This window comes from Euwallacea similis, chromosome 25, assembly GCF_039881205.1.
Source record: "Euwallacea similis isolate ESF13 chromosome 25, ESF131.1, whole genome shotgun sequence".
In the NCBI taxonomy this organism is placed as follows: Eukaryota; Metazoa; Arthropoda; class Insecta; order Coleoptera; family Curculionidae; genus Euwallacea; species Euwallacea similis.
This window is the reverse complement of record NC_089633.1, coordinates 1,732,110-1,746,550: the sequence shown is the minus strand read 5'-3', so window position 1 is coordinate 1,746,550 and position 14,441 is coordinate 1,732,110. Positions and strand designations below refer to the sequence as shown.

At 34.4% G+C, this 14,441-nt stretch overlaps 1 protein-coding gene across 3 annotated transcripts in view; it reads right to left on the bottom strand.

Moving 5' to 3' along the window:
* Positions 1 to 14,441, bottom strand: part of LOC136416896 (trissin receptor-like) — a 227,352-nt gene that overhangs the window by 181,252 nt on the left and 31,659 nt on the right. Inside the window, exon 1 of one of the 3 annotated variants that reach the window (XM_066402323.1) lies at positions 10,703 to 10,816. The exons of the other annotated variants lie outside the window; for them this stretch is intronic. The gene's annotated coding sequence lies outside the window, so the exon portion shown is untranslated. Of the gene's footprint in view, positions 1 to 10,702; positions 10,817 to 14,441 lie in introns of those variants that run through there. 3 annotated transcript variants of the gene reach the window in all.

Genomic DNA, 14,441 nt, shown 5'->3' with positions numbered 1-14,441 from the left:
AGTAGAGAGTGGAGAACGTTTTCACCGTCTGCTATATTAAATATCTTGCAAATAGGACAAACAAGGTATTCGTAATTTTTTTGTTTTTAAAAGTTTTTTTTATTTCCTAATAACCATTTAACTAAAAGAAAAAATGGTTATGATAAGATTCCATTTTTAATGAGCTTTTCAACGAGCCCACACACACGACATATGTTTCCATAAAAAAATGGTTTTTTTTAAGTTACTCCTTGAAAAGATATTAATGTTATTCCCGACTTTCACCCAGCCCTGTATACAATCATAATATGTATTTATAATTTGATGTTATTCTGTAAATGTCCGTCGTATAAAAGTCGAATAGACCCTCAAGAGGCGGGTCACTGATTTTTGTACAACATACTTTGAATTTTTTTTTAATTTTAGGTAATATTTTCATTATTTTCGCCTTTTCAACTGTGGTTCGTATGATCGATTACCTTTAGACCCACCGGATTTGGCTATAGTTGCCATGGATAAACACAGACATCATGAATCTAATCAATCGTTAGTTCCTTGCCAAAAAGGTAAATAATTCGAGCTATAAATATGCTGTAATGGCGGATTTTGGGGAATAAAGCAAAGAGAAGAAACCATAAACGTCGGAGGGAATTCCAGTTTGTTCAGAACATACTAGAAATTAATTAAAATAGGCTAGGAAATGGGGGAGGAAAATAAGGGTTGAAAATGAGGACAGCAAGTAGAGGTACGTAATATTACATTTTCTAATATGTAATGAGGTTAGTAATGTTAGCGTTACATATATGTATGGCTGTAAACATCGATTATTACAGGATTTCCTCTGCTACACCACTGAAACGAACAATTTAAAATTTTCGACTGTTAGATTTGTAGCGGCATCGAGTGGTTTAAAAATTTCTGACGTTTTATTGAAATTTATGCGACCGAAACCCACATATTTTGGCCGTAAATTTGGATCGTATAGTTCATGTTCTCTATCTAAAGGTGCGATCACAACAAATGATCTTAAGAGATCTTTCTCAGATGGTATTTTTCATACCGAAATTTCTAATTCTTCAAAGTTATGTTTTTTCCAATATATCCTTTGATAAGCTCCTCCGTTGCAGGCAGATATGTTTACGAGATATAGATATAACTACGCCTTTCGGTCGCCACCCTCGAAATTTGCCTCGGTATCCCCAGTTTCTAAATTTTCCGCCCTCCTTTGAAGCTTACTTGTAATTCACGTATCGAAAGTTGTCACCCTGAAATTGCTTATCTATGGCAGCGGATTTTCGTAAATTTAACTTTAATACGTTCCTTCAATATATAAAAACTCGTGAATTAAGGGCCGATATTAAAATATGATTTTTCATTAACGCATGATTTTGAGCGCGATATGATTAGTTTGATGCGGCCATGACTGCTTGCACCTGACCAATCACAACACTTGTATTTGGCACATGATCGGCTTCTGTCATTTTTGAAAGTTTCAATTTTTGCCATTAGGATTTTAATCTCGGACCGAGACCGCCGTCACATTCAACAGAAAATGATCAAAAGCGGAAGATCGCGAAAATGTCAAACATGAAATACTCTCAGTTGATTGGTTTAAAACGGAATTTTGAGGTACGTGCCGTACCTCTTTTGCGCATTTTCTGCTGTACAGTGTGTCCGCGGATGGAGCGCACAAGAGGAAAAAAATCTTTATTATTCATTTTATGACAAAAAGTCATTCTTAATAAAAAGTTCTGCTTGTTGAGAAAATGAGTTTACAATATAAACATTTTAGATTAGATGTACAGGGTGTTAATAATTTGGAAAACATAAAAATGCTTCAAAATAGAAGTATCATTATTTATTATCTTTAACAAAAAAAGTATGAAACAAAGTTGAACTAACAAAAAATCTAAATACGATTTTTGGAATGAAAATTCAAAAGTATTAAATTAAACTACGTAGTTAAAAATTATTTAACATAATTGCTTCGCGCCTCGACACACTTTTCTGCTAACTTAATAAATTTACTGTGCACTTTATGAATAATTCACGGCACATTTAGTTCATCTATTGCTTCCTGTATGCGCTCTCTTAATATTTCCCTATCATGTGGCAGATCATTCGTATAAACCTTTTGTTTTAAGGCACCCCATAAAGAAAAGTCTAACAAAGAAAGGTCAGGCGACCTAGCTGGATAATGGATCGGGACAAACCTCCCTATCCACCTTACGCCAAAATGATTATGTAACCATTGTCTGACTAAGGCTGTACAGTGAGCAGGACATTCGTGTTGTTGCCAAAACATGTTATTACGTACTTCTGATTCTAAAGTATTAAGAAATGGGATAACAAATGTTTACAAAATGTTCAAATACTGGTTTAAATTTCCCCCTACAAAATATGGACCAAAGATCTGATTCAAAAAAATTTCACACCATGCATTAACTTTTTTCTAACGTTGACTTCGGTTGATTATTACATAATTAGGATTCTCGAAAGTCCAGTGACGACTATTTTGGGAAGATACGTGCCCGTTTGTGTAAAATGTAGATTCATCAGTAAAAAAAATAAATCTGTGAAATCCCTGGTTTTCAAATTAGTTTTCACCCATCCATAAACAAAATTCTAAACGTATTTTTTCATCTTCATGTTCAAGTGTAAGCTGCAGCTTTGGCTTGAAAGGTTTAATTTTGTTTTCCTTAAAAATTGTGTGTAATTTTTTTTTTTTTCAAAAGTAAAACTTTTGCTTAAATCCACTATTTTTCCATACTTCCTTAAAGATAATGTCGGGTTATTTAAAACTGACCCTACTGCTAATAATGTAGCTGCGCCATTTTCGTCGTATGTTTTCTTAGATTTTTTCACATTCACCACCTATCCAGTTTCACTGAATTTTTTCACTCATTTTCGCAATGCTCCGTTCGATACAGGCGATGATTTGAAAATGTTTCATGAAAAAGATCTATAGCACATTGAAAAAACACATTTCCAATACCCTAACATTGTATTAAATAAATACGTTCTCCTTTGCTGATCTTTTTGAAAATACTGTCACAAAATCAAAATACTGGTCGATACTAAATAAGATGTTATGGATATTGACGTAAATGTTGCGTCATTAATCGACTATCTTAATTTTTTGTTAAATGTAAATAATTGCGTTAAACCTATATTATTGTTCCACTTTTACAAAAACGAATTTTCATTCCAAAATTTGTATTTAGATTTTTTGTTAGTTCAACTTTGTTTCAGACATTTTTTGTTAAAAATAATAAATAATGATACTTCTATCTTGAAGCATTTTTATGTTTTTCTAATTTATTAACACCCTGTACATCTAATCTAAAATGTTTACATTGTAAACTCACTTTCTCAACAAGCAGAACTTTTTATTAAGAATGACTTTTTTTCATAAAATAAACAATACAGATTTTTTTACTACCGTGCACTCCATTCGCGGACACACTGTAGGTTATAGCTGCTTGAAGAACAAATCCGTTTAGACTAAGTAAAGGAACTTTTGATTTTAAGTAGAAATGTTTATTTTATTAGTTGTCGGTTTTTCGTGATGCAGACGATGGAAAGATATTGTAACTAACATTTAGATATATTTATGACCTACTAATAATGTCCACTTCTATGAACGTTGAAATGCCCAAATTTTTAACCTCGATTTAAAATTGATAAACTAACTTGTTCGTTAAGCAATTCTTAACAAATTTTATAAATTCCGAGATAAGGAGATGAGCTACCATACGGACCATCCTGTACAAATCGTTTTTTATTATTTTGCTTTTGTGGCATTAGAAGTTTGAAGCCAGCAACGAAAGAATTATGAACTCAGCTTAAGCATGAATACTCGAAATTAACGGAGCGTGAAGATTAACTATTCATAGTTAAATAGTCTTTTCAGCAAATTTATTAGCAAAAAGAGAAAGAAGTTTAAGTGAGCTTTCTATTATTTTTGATCAGCTTGAACTCGATGAAAATGCGGGGTGTTTGGTAGACGGATCGATAAAATTGTTTGGGTGATGGAGAAAGCCATTTGGAATCGGTTTAATGGAATTTACCCTTATACACAACCTCATGGTTTTCGATATGTGATTATTCACAAGTTTGGCAAAATTTGAAATTTAAGTTTTAATATATTTTTTAATAGTGCTATCGGCTTTAACTAAATTTATTCTATAACTTGAATGTATGCCTCTTCTAAATGAGCTATAAAAATTTAAATCCAAGCATCATAAGGGTAAAAAAAGAAGTAGTAAGTTAAAAGGAAATGAAGAAATGATAGAGTTTAAATTATTAGAAATCAAATTTTACTCCAACCAAAATTGTCAAATGCGACAAAAGCTTATTCGCTTTTTTCTCTATCTAATGGTGTGTACATAAAGTTTACGAAACTTAATAAATTAGACATCATTTAAGAAAAACAATAAAAATCAAGAAATATTTTTTTTACATTTATTAAAGACTTTGTTCGAATTGAACTCCACTATTGCACATATCAGTGCTACACTTTTTTCGAATTTCGACGAGTAGTTACTCGAAGGCGCATTTCTTTTTTTTAATTTTTATTCATATTATTTCTCCAAATAAAGTTCAGTCTCAATATTTGGGTGGGCGTCATTGGCAGTTCCCTCGAAGGGCCACATCACTTACCGGACAACCTTAATGGAGTTTACCTAACTGATATTCTAATAAATGGTCTTCCGGAACTATTAAATGGTTTGCAGTTTTTAGAAGAACATAGATTCATAGTATTCCAAAATGATGGTTGTTCAGCACATTATCGAAGAATTGTAAGACAGCACGTACACATCTTTTCTAATTCGTGGATCGATAGAAACGGCGATAGAACATGGCCAGTAAGGTTCCCAGACTTAACTCCTTTAGACATCGACGTGCCAAAGTTTTAGTTTACAATGAAGAACTTCAATCTCGAAAACAGTTACGAAGAAAAATAAATTCTGCATTTCAAACAACGAAAGAAGAAATACGGCTTCGGGTAACTCTCATCCAAGTTGGAAGAAGGTGTAGAACTTGGATACACAATGGTGAAGCTCCACAAAATATTTCATAAATGTTAAAAAATTATCAGTTGATTTTTATTGTCTTTTTCCTTAAATGATACCGAATTGATTAGATTTTTGTAAACTTTATGTGACATGCGATCCGCCATTAGATAGGGCACAAAATAAATAAGTTTTTGTCGCATTTAAAGATTTTTACAAATCTCGGTTGTAATAAGATTTTATTTCTAATAATTTAAACTCTATAATTTCTTCATTTCCTGCTAACTTACTACTCCTTTTTTTATCCTTGTTATGGCCGAATTTGAATTTTTGTGGTTTGTGTGAAGGAGACATATGCTCACGATACAAAATAAATGTAGTCCAAGCCACTATTAAAAATAAAATGATTAAAGTCTAAATTTCAAATTTTGTGAAAAATCACGAAAAACCGTGAGGTTTTGTATGGAGGTAAATTAGGTTAAATCAGTTTCAAATAGCTTCCCCATCACCTAAAATTTTTTTTCAACCATCTACAAAACACCCCGTATAAAGGAATTTACTACAAGAGGAGCTATCACGAATTCCCACACCTTTTACATAGAGACCTAATGAATAATGAATTAAACCGGATTTGTCAGGCAAATAAAAGATCAACACAGACGCCATAACAGTTCTCCCCGTCGCGTAAAACAAACATAAAAGGGCAAATTTAACGTCACTAAAAGACTTTTTGCCTAATTCCCACGTTTTTAGGGTTTCGAGCTAATACCAGAGGCCTACCTTAAAATTCCGGACTAACTTTGTGGCATTTACATAACAACAAGGTCCCTTAACTCTTGTCGGTAAGCAGTGAGGATGAAAAGGGGTAAAGCAAATTATGGCAGCTCAAAGGTGTATAAACTACAAACAAAGACAAGTAGCTATCAGTAATCCTGCTGCGAAGGGCCTAGGAGAATGGGAACTACTACGTGCCCTTAAATTTCCGGTGAACATTTTCAAAAACATTAATTTTAGAACTTTAATTTAACTATTAATTGCTTTTCGTGTATTACAACCCCGAAGTGCTTTGCTGGCTTTGTCCGCGAAACAATTCTAATTTTAAAGAAACCAACTCTTGAATCAAAGTTAAGCTGTGAAGTTACATAAAGTTATAACCATTAAACCACATTCATAGCTATCCGTTTCGAAACTTTGTCGTTATTTAGGAAGATGAACTCGGGAGTAGGTTGCATGTAATAAAATTTTAAGATGCTTTAGGAGCAACTTTCCAGCCATGGTCCACAATAATAATTAAGATTTAGCCTAAGGGCAACATATAACGAAGCTCGAAGAATTGAAACTGCTTATAAATTCAAATGGGGTTAAACCAGTTTCCTATTTACGTTATTATCAACGCAGCTCTTGAGTACAATAGTTAATCTCCAACAAACTTTACAGAGATTCACGGACATTGAAATCTCTGACGATTACCATCTAGTTCTAAACACATTGTGGGACTTGCCCACATAATGACAATGATGTTAATCTTACTATAAAATATTGTCCAGAAAACAACAATGGAATCGAGCACCTCGTAATTAACGAGATTTGAATATTAGTTATTTACTGGATTTAAAATTAAACAGGAAATTACAGTATGCAGTCCATGATAAATAATATCGTCATTAAGCCCCGTAACTAATATTATCTGATAATTATTTTTTTTAATGGCCACAAACTTCGCCTTAGGACATGCAGGCAAGATGTACGCGATTTTATCGAAAAAATATATAATTGCTTAATTTAAGCAATTAACAGTATGCCGAATGAACCTGTCAACAGTGTGCTAATTAACAAAACCGAGTAGATACAAAGGCTACATTATCTATTAACTCTCTATTAACTAAATTATCACGCCTTGAAAACCCTTTAATTTTCGTCTAAGGGTAATAATGAGTCTAACGCTATTATCAAAGAGGATATACTGGATCCGAGATAAGGATTTCTAAGCCAACGTTGTTCATACGTCTTTTTAATGCTTTTGGTGTTGGTAGATTTAAGATTGCCACAAGCTTAAACACAAAAATTATTTGAAAATTGCGTAATACAATAGGAAACAATAGGTTTGGCCGTAATCGCAAAAAAGTATCTTTACAAACCTTATTTTCGTTGTCCTGCGATTTTTAATTCTAAAACTTTGTTTAGGCACAACGGGAATGTGAATATTGGGTTTTTACCGGATATCTGCAAAAGTGGCCGGAATCGTACAAACTTGAAAGCATCATCTTGCTGACCTCCAAGTTAGGAATTTTTTTTCCAAATTTAGCCAACCTCCTAATCTTTCACTGTTTGCGAGATACCCACTGCGTCTTTTGCTTTGGACAGCATATACAGGACGGCTTATTTTCCCACACAATAGGTGCTGAAAAATGATTGTTGCACTTGAGATTGCTTGCGATTCGGTTTCGGCCTAACCTCGAAGGCAACTGTTGGCAAATTAGACGCTTGTTAATCGCTTAGAGGTCAGTCCTGAAGGCTGTTTTCGCCAAATTTCCAAAAATACGACTCGATCGAATTAATCTAGTGGTGGACTCGACACAACAATAATTTATCAATAACACTGGCAAACAAAAATGAACTTTTTTTTGGTGACATGAACAAAACAAGGTGTTTATCATGAAAAACTCGTCGAAAAAGCCGAAAATGGCCTTATATTTTTTGTACCACCCACAGTTTTTTTGCTATAAAACGTTGTTTTCTACCAAAACATAACGACAGATGTATTTTACTATTAATTTTAAATGTACATAAATCAGAATGTAGCTTTTGGTGTTTTACGGTGATGTTTTGTTTCTGGAGTATCCCTTAACAATGTCCAGCAATAATCAGCTAGCACAGTGATACTACTTGATATCGTGTTTCCATGTCAGAAATGTCTGGGTGGACCCGTTCTCCATGCTCGTCACTTACTGTCCCCAAATTTTCGGGGAAAAATCGAGGTGAAAGTCCTGAAAGTGAATTTTGAGAGACATATTACATCCCATCCCTTTATAAATATTAAGTAGTTCACTCACAATATCTTTGTAAATGTCAGGTTTCACATTTCCAAGAAAATTTTTAATAACGGATTTAAAAGCGCTCCGAGCTCGTAATTCAGTTCCTTTAGCATATTGTCAAATATTTCATATTTCATTATTCCCCTTATTTGTGGACCCACAAATATGCCCTCTTTAATTTTTGTTCCGCTAAGTCTCGGAAATTTTTGTTTTAGATACAAGAACCCTCTTCAATTCCGATCCATTGCTTGCACAAAATTTTTCATGAGTTCCAATTTAATATGCAAAGGTGGAAGTAATACCTTTTTGGGATCAACCAGTGGTTCATTTGTAATATTTTTTAGTCCCGGGGTTAGTGCTTGACGTGATGGCCACTCCTTCTATACATAATGATGATCTCGCGCACGGCTGCCCCTTTCGGAAAGGGAACACCAGTATTTGGTATATTCCAATTTCATTCCAAGAAAAGGGCTATTATTTTTAAACCTCCACCTATGCCCCATTCATATTCTTTATAACGGATATGTTCTAAAAGGGCTCGTATGTTTCCGTATGCTTCCTTCATATCAACTACATGAGCTATAAGTCCAGATGGTTATTTATTACCGTTGTGGATCAATATCGCCTTTAAACTAAGTTTGGAAGAATCAATAAATAGACGCCGAGCATTAGGATCATGTTTCTGTCCTAATGCGTTAGATTGTTGACATCTGAGCAGTATACAGGGTAATTTTTTAGCTGACCGACAAAGTGAGGCAGATGGAAATTGAGGTTATTTTAAGAAAAAAACTTTATATAGACATATGTCCAATTTCAATTATTTAATAATTTAGAGAGCTTTAAAGTTTTCTGTATATTACCTATTTGTTATTAAACATTAATTTATTATTACACAAATGAAATAGTTAAAAATAAAAATATCATAGAAGTTGCTCGAAATATCCTCCTTTTGAAAGAGTACATGCTTCACAACGACAAAGTAATGAATTTTTCAACCGAATCAACTTATTTAGATAATTTCTAAAGCAAAATGTAGCCATTAGAAATAAACATTGTTCACTACTAAAATGTATATTTATAGCGCTGAATAATATGCCGACATAATTTTCGTATACATATAGTTACTATAATGGTAATAGTCATCAACTACCACAAGAATATCAAGAAATATACCCACATAGGCATCAACTCCATTATACAGTTTTTGCCGAATCCTTCAGAAGATTGCGAGAAACAGGTAATCCTGTTCCAGCAAAAGCTATTCGACCGCATGAAGCTAATATAGAGAACGAAGAAGCTGTAATTAATTCTGTTATTGACAATCCTGGAATTAGCACTGGAATAGTAGCAAACAATCTACATTTAAGTCAAACTTTTGTATAGAGTGTGCTGAACCGCGAAGTCCTTCATCCCTATCATCTAGAGTCTGTTCAGGTTCGACGTCTAGAAGATGTACAGCAGCGATTAATATTTTGTCATTGGTTATTGCAGCAGCACGCTCAAAACAATGATTTTATTTCACCCATTATTTGCTCTGATGAATCGTATTTTGCACAAGATGGGATAAATAATTTCTGTAATAAAAATATCTAGGCATTACAAAATCCGCATGCGATTAAGTCAAGAAGATTTTAGCAACGTTTCGGCATCAACGTTTGGGGCGGGATTTTTAACAACAATTTATTAGACTTGTATGAACTTGATGAACGCTTAAATGCAGATTCCTACAGGATTTTCTTAAACAATGCACTTTTTGATTTACTTGATGAAGATATGCTACTTAATTTAATTCAAACTATCTCGTACTAGCATGATGGTGTATCACCCCCTCATCGAGGAGTGGTAGTTGTCATGTGGTAAAACGAACATTTTAGAAATAATTGAATTAGTAATGCTCGCCCAGTTTCATGGACACCGCGATCTCCCGACTTAAATTCTTTGGATTTCACAAGAGACAATTACCTCAAGAAAGCAGTTGTTAGATAGAATACAGATGGATGCTGCTGATATAAAAAATCGTCTAGATATTTGATTCGGGCGAAAAATTCATTACTTCGTCATTTTGAAGCATGTATTCTTGCAAAAGGAAGACATTTTGAGCAACTGCTAAGATATTTTTACTTTTAACTGTCTCATTTGTGTGCTGTTTAGTAATAAATAGGTAATATACAGAAAACTTTAAAGTCCTCTAAATTCTTAAATAATTGAAATCGGAGATATGTCTATATGAAGTTTTTTCTTAAAATTACTTAACGTTTCGTCGGCCTTATGTTGTAGGTGAGCTAAAAAAATCACCTTATATTAAATCCCGTTCTTGAAGAAAGCAATATGCGAGGTATTTTCGGCATTTTAAATAAAAAGTAATGTTTACATCACTGTCGAAAAGATTCCATCGTTTTAATCTAGATGTTAAAAGTTTTGATTGCGTTTTTGATAGATTTAAATCTCGAATTAAATCATTAAGTTCGCCCTGTGAAATCAGATGCGGCGATGCTAAACGGCCTGATAAGTCAAATAAAGGGTGGGTTGTCATTTCCATTACGAGGTCTGAATCACTTGAACCATTAGTGGATTCGAGTTCTTCTTGTTCAAGTTCATGACTATGTTTGACGGGCCGTAAAGCTGATTGTAAATTAGAATATTTAACGCTATGCTTAGATTTTGGTCCAATACCATTAATATGTGTGAGGCAAAAATAGCAATCTGTGATATGGTCTTTCGGTTCCCTTCGAACCATTGGTACTGCAAAGGGCATTCTACTGCTTGCATCTTCCAACAAACCTGTTAACAACGTTACACATGTCTTACAACGGATATGAGGGGTCCATGCTTTGTCTTGATCTCCAACTTGAACTCCGAAATAAAGTTCGTAAGTTTTTTGCACAAGGGAAGTTAAATTACGTTTTTGCGATTTAAGAGTGACTCCGCCGCACACGGAACAAAAACTGTCGGCACTATTTACACACCACATAAGCATTGTATTTAAAGTTAGTCGCAATTACAGTAAATTAAAAAACATAAATCAACGTAGAACCCAAAACGTTTTAGTGTTCAACAAATCGAAAACAACCGATTCGGAAGCCGGTCTACTAATAAACGCCATATGATCGCGAAGCGTGTACTGTTTAGATGTAATAAACAGGAACAGACTTGTCCTAACAGGACATATGGATCACGACGTACGTACATATATCGCGCCAGGATGTAATGTAAGAAATTTTACGTATTTTAAATTACAACTGTGCATGTTGCAGAATATCTACGGATGCTAGAACAATTCTGTTTTCAAACATGATTTCAGGGTGTTAAAATAGGGGAAAGTCGGTTATATTAGACCAATTTGGTTAAGTCTATTTTTTTTCGGAATAATTTAGAACTGACCAAATTATCCATTACTCCAAATGGAACGACAGTTATTAATTGTCATATTTATTAAAGATAACTAAACACGATTGTTACACATTTCTCAATAGTGAACAAAATTTGAGGTCAAAAGTTTGTTCCAAATCAGCCGACAAGTCGTATTAATTGGACCACGGGGTGGCCAAATTAAACTTTGAAGCAAACAAAGCAAAACGATGAAAAATAAATGTTTTTCTTAAAAAACATCTTGAAAGAACAATGTTAGATAGTTAAGTATTAGCGGTAGTAAATATAAATCGGAAAATTAAGAAACACAATTATGGCATACGTTGGAATTACTGGTGAAAGTTTCATGATTTCAATTATTACAGCGTGCACATTGCAATCAATCCACTTTAGGTCATTTTTTGTTAAAATAATTGAGTTTACATTTGGTCCATTCATTCTCTTAGTCTTCTGACATTCAGCTGACTGAATCATCAAGAACTAACATATCTTTTTCGTAGTCTGATTCGTCAGTCGCGCTTTCCTTCATCATTTTCCTACGCTTCTTTACACATATCTTTTCCGCATTATGCTTTCCTTTATTTTCTGATTTACAAATCGATTTGTTTCCTTTATTTTCTTTAAGCTTAGTTATTTTTTTCTAGGATTCTGGGGCCGATTTTATCTTTATGTGGTTTCATGAAAGCGTAATACCAAGCTTCGCCTGGCCTTTCTTTTATGTGATTGAAATTGTGAGGAATAGAATTCTTGTGTGCAATTTGGTAAACTAATCTACAAACATCTGTAATTGTCAAGTCGAATATACAGGGTGTCCCAGTGAAAATGAAACATACCAAGCTCAGGTTTCAATACCTGAAGGATTTCGATGTATTAAAGTTACTTTTAACATTGTGATATAGCGTGCTTACAAATTACTTTACTACTAGAAAGTAACTTTAATACATCGAAATCCTTCAGGTGTTGAAATTCCGATTGATTATTGTTGAATTCCTTAAATGTTTGTTCCATATTTGAAGTAAACAAATATTCCAGTTTAAGTTGCAATATCTTGTAAAATCTTTGACCAAGCTAAAAAAATTGAAGTGCTTTGAAAAAAGGCTATAAAGACCTTTAAAAAGAGGTACCACTTGATGGGTCATTCCATTTAAAATTTTTAGAGTTAATATCGCCCCTGCGTAGGGGTTGAACACGGTGATTAGAAAATATGCGCAAAATGTTTCCTCCTTTCAACAAACTTTACGTGTTTCGGCGATTTTTCATTTTCAATCGGCAAATGCCCTAAAGTTGCTCTGTTCCTTTTTAGCTGGGACAACCTGTATGTTGTTCCTGCTTCAAAATGCGCTCAACTATTAGGTGTACAACTTTGCTTCCGCCGTTTTTTTTCCGAATTTCGCGATTTTATTGTAAAAAACTAATTATACCTTTAGGATCCAAAGTATTGTCCATCGCTGGCCACTACTTTCTCCCATCTTTCGGGCAGCATACGAATCCCGTGTTGAAAAAATTGGACATCTTTTGAAGCGATCCACGATTCTATCCAATTTCTTACTTCTTCATAAGACCGGAAGTGTTGGTCAGCTAGCCCATGTGCCATGGATCGAAACAAGTGATAATCAGAAGGAGCTAGGTCAGGAGAATATGGCGGGTGGGGTAGGACTTCCCATTTCAATGTTTCCAAGTATTTCTTGACCACTTGCGCAACATGGGGTCGAGCATTATCGTGCTGCAAAATCACTTTATCATGTCTCTCGTTGTATTGCAGCCGTTTCTTTTTCAATGCTCGGCTCAAACGCATTAATTGGGTTCGATAAAGAGCACCTGTGATTGTTTCAGTTGGTTGTAACAGCTCATAATATATTACGCCGAGTTGATCCCACCAAATACAGAGCATGATTTTGGAACCATGAATAGACGGTTTGGCCGTCGACGTGGAAGCATGGCCGGGATATCCCCAAGTCTTTTTGCGTTTGGGATTATCGTAATGAACCCATTTCTCGTCCCCAGTCACAATACGATGCAGAAATCCCTTCCGTCTTTGCCTTGCAAGCAACTGTTCACAAGCGAACAGACGCCTGTCAATATCTCTTGGTTTCAACTCGTACGGCACCCAATATCCTTGCTTCTGAATCATTCCCATGTCTTTGAGGCGTTTTGAGATTGTTTGTTGAGTCACTCCCAATGATTGTGCCAATTCTTGTTGACTTTGACACGAGTCTTCGTCAAGTAATGCTTCCAAGTTCGCATCTTGGAAAACCTTCTTTCTTCCACCGCTATGTTGGTCTTCGACGTGAAAATCACCGTTCTTGAAGCGCTGAAACCACTCACGACATGTCCTTTCACTAATAGTGGCTTCCCCATAAGTATCTGAGAGCATTCGATGAGCCTCAGCAGCAGATTTCTTCATATTGAAGCAGAAAAGTAAAACCTCCCGCAAATGACGAGAATTTGGCTCGTACACTGACATTTTCAATTGCGAATAACTTTATGATGAAGACACAAATAGACTAATATTTTTATGAGGTTATGTTAACAGGTGCCCAAGGCTCCTGCATGCCCACATGGGGTTATTTATTTCGATCATTACTTACCGCTACATACATCTATTCAAAAACGGCGGAAGCAAAGTTGTACACCTAATATATATTTTCAAATCTTTCTTTAAAAACAGCCTTTCTTTGTTTATTTCCGCATTTTTGCTTGTATCGCCCTTATCCAAATATCTTTTCAAAGTAGCTTTAGGAATTTGATGTAATTTTTCGCACTCACTCAATCAGACCAATACCTTCATTTTTATAATCATGTATTGCATTTTGCAAATCTTTAGATTTCCACTTTTCATACTTATTTTCCGTCATCTGTAAAGAAAACCACTTACATGAGTTAAATTGGACCGGTCCATTTTACCCAACTACCTGCGGTCCAATTTATCAAACTGCACAATGTTAAAATTTAAAAAAAATTACAACCTATAAAAACCGATATTTGTGTCACTGCAATAAATTGTAGATAGATAATTAATGTAAATTATAAATACAAGCACTGA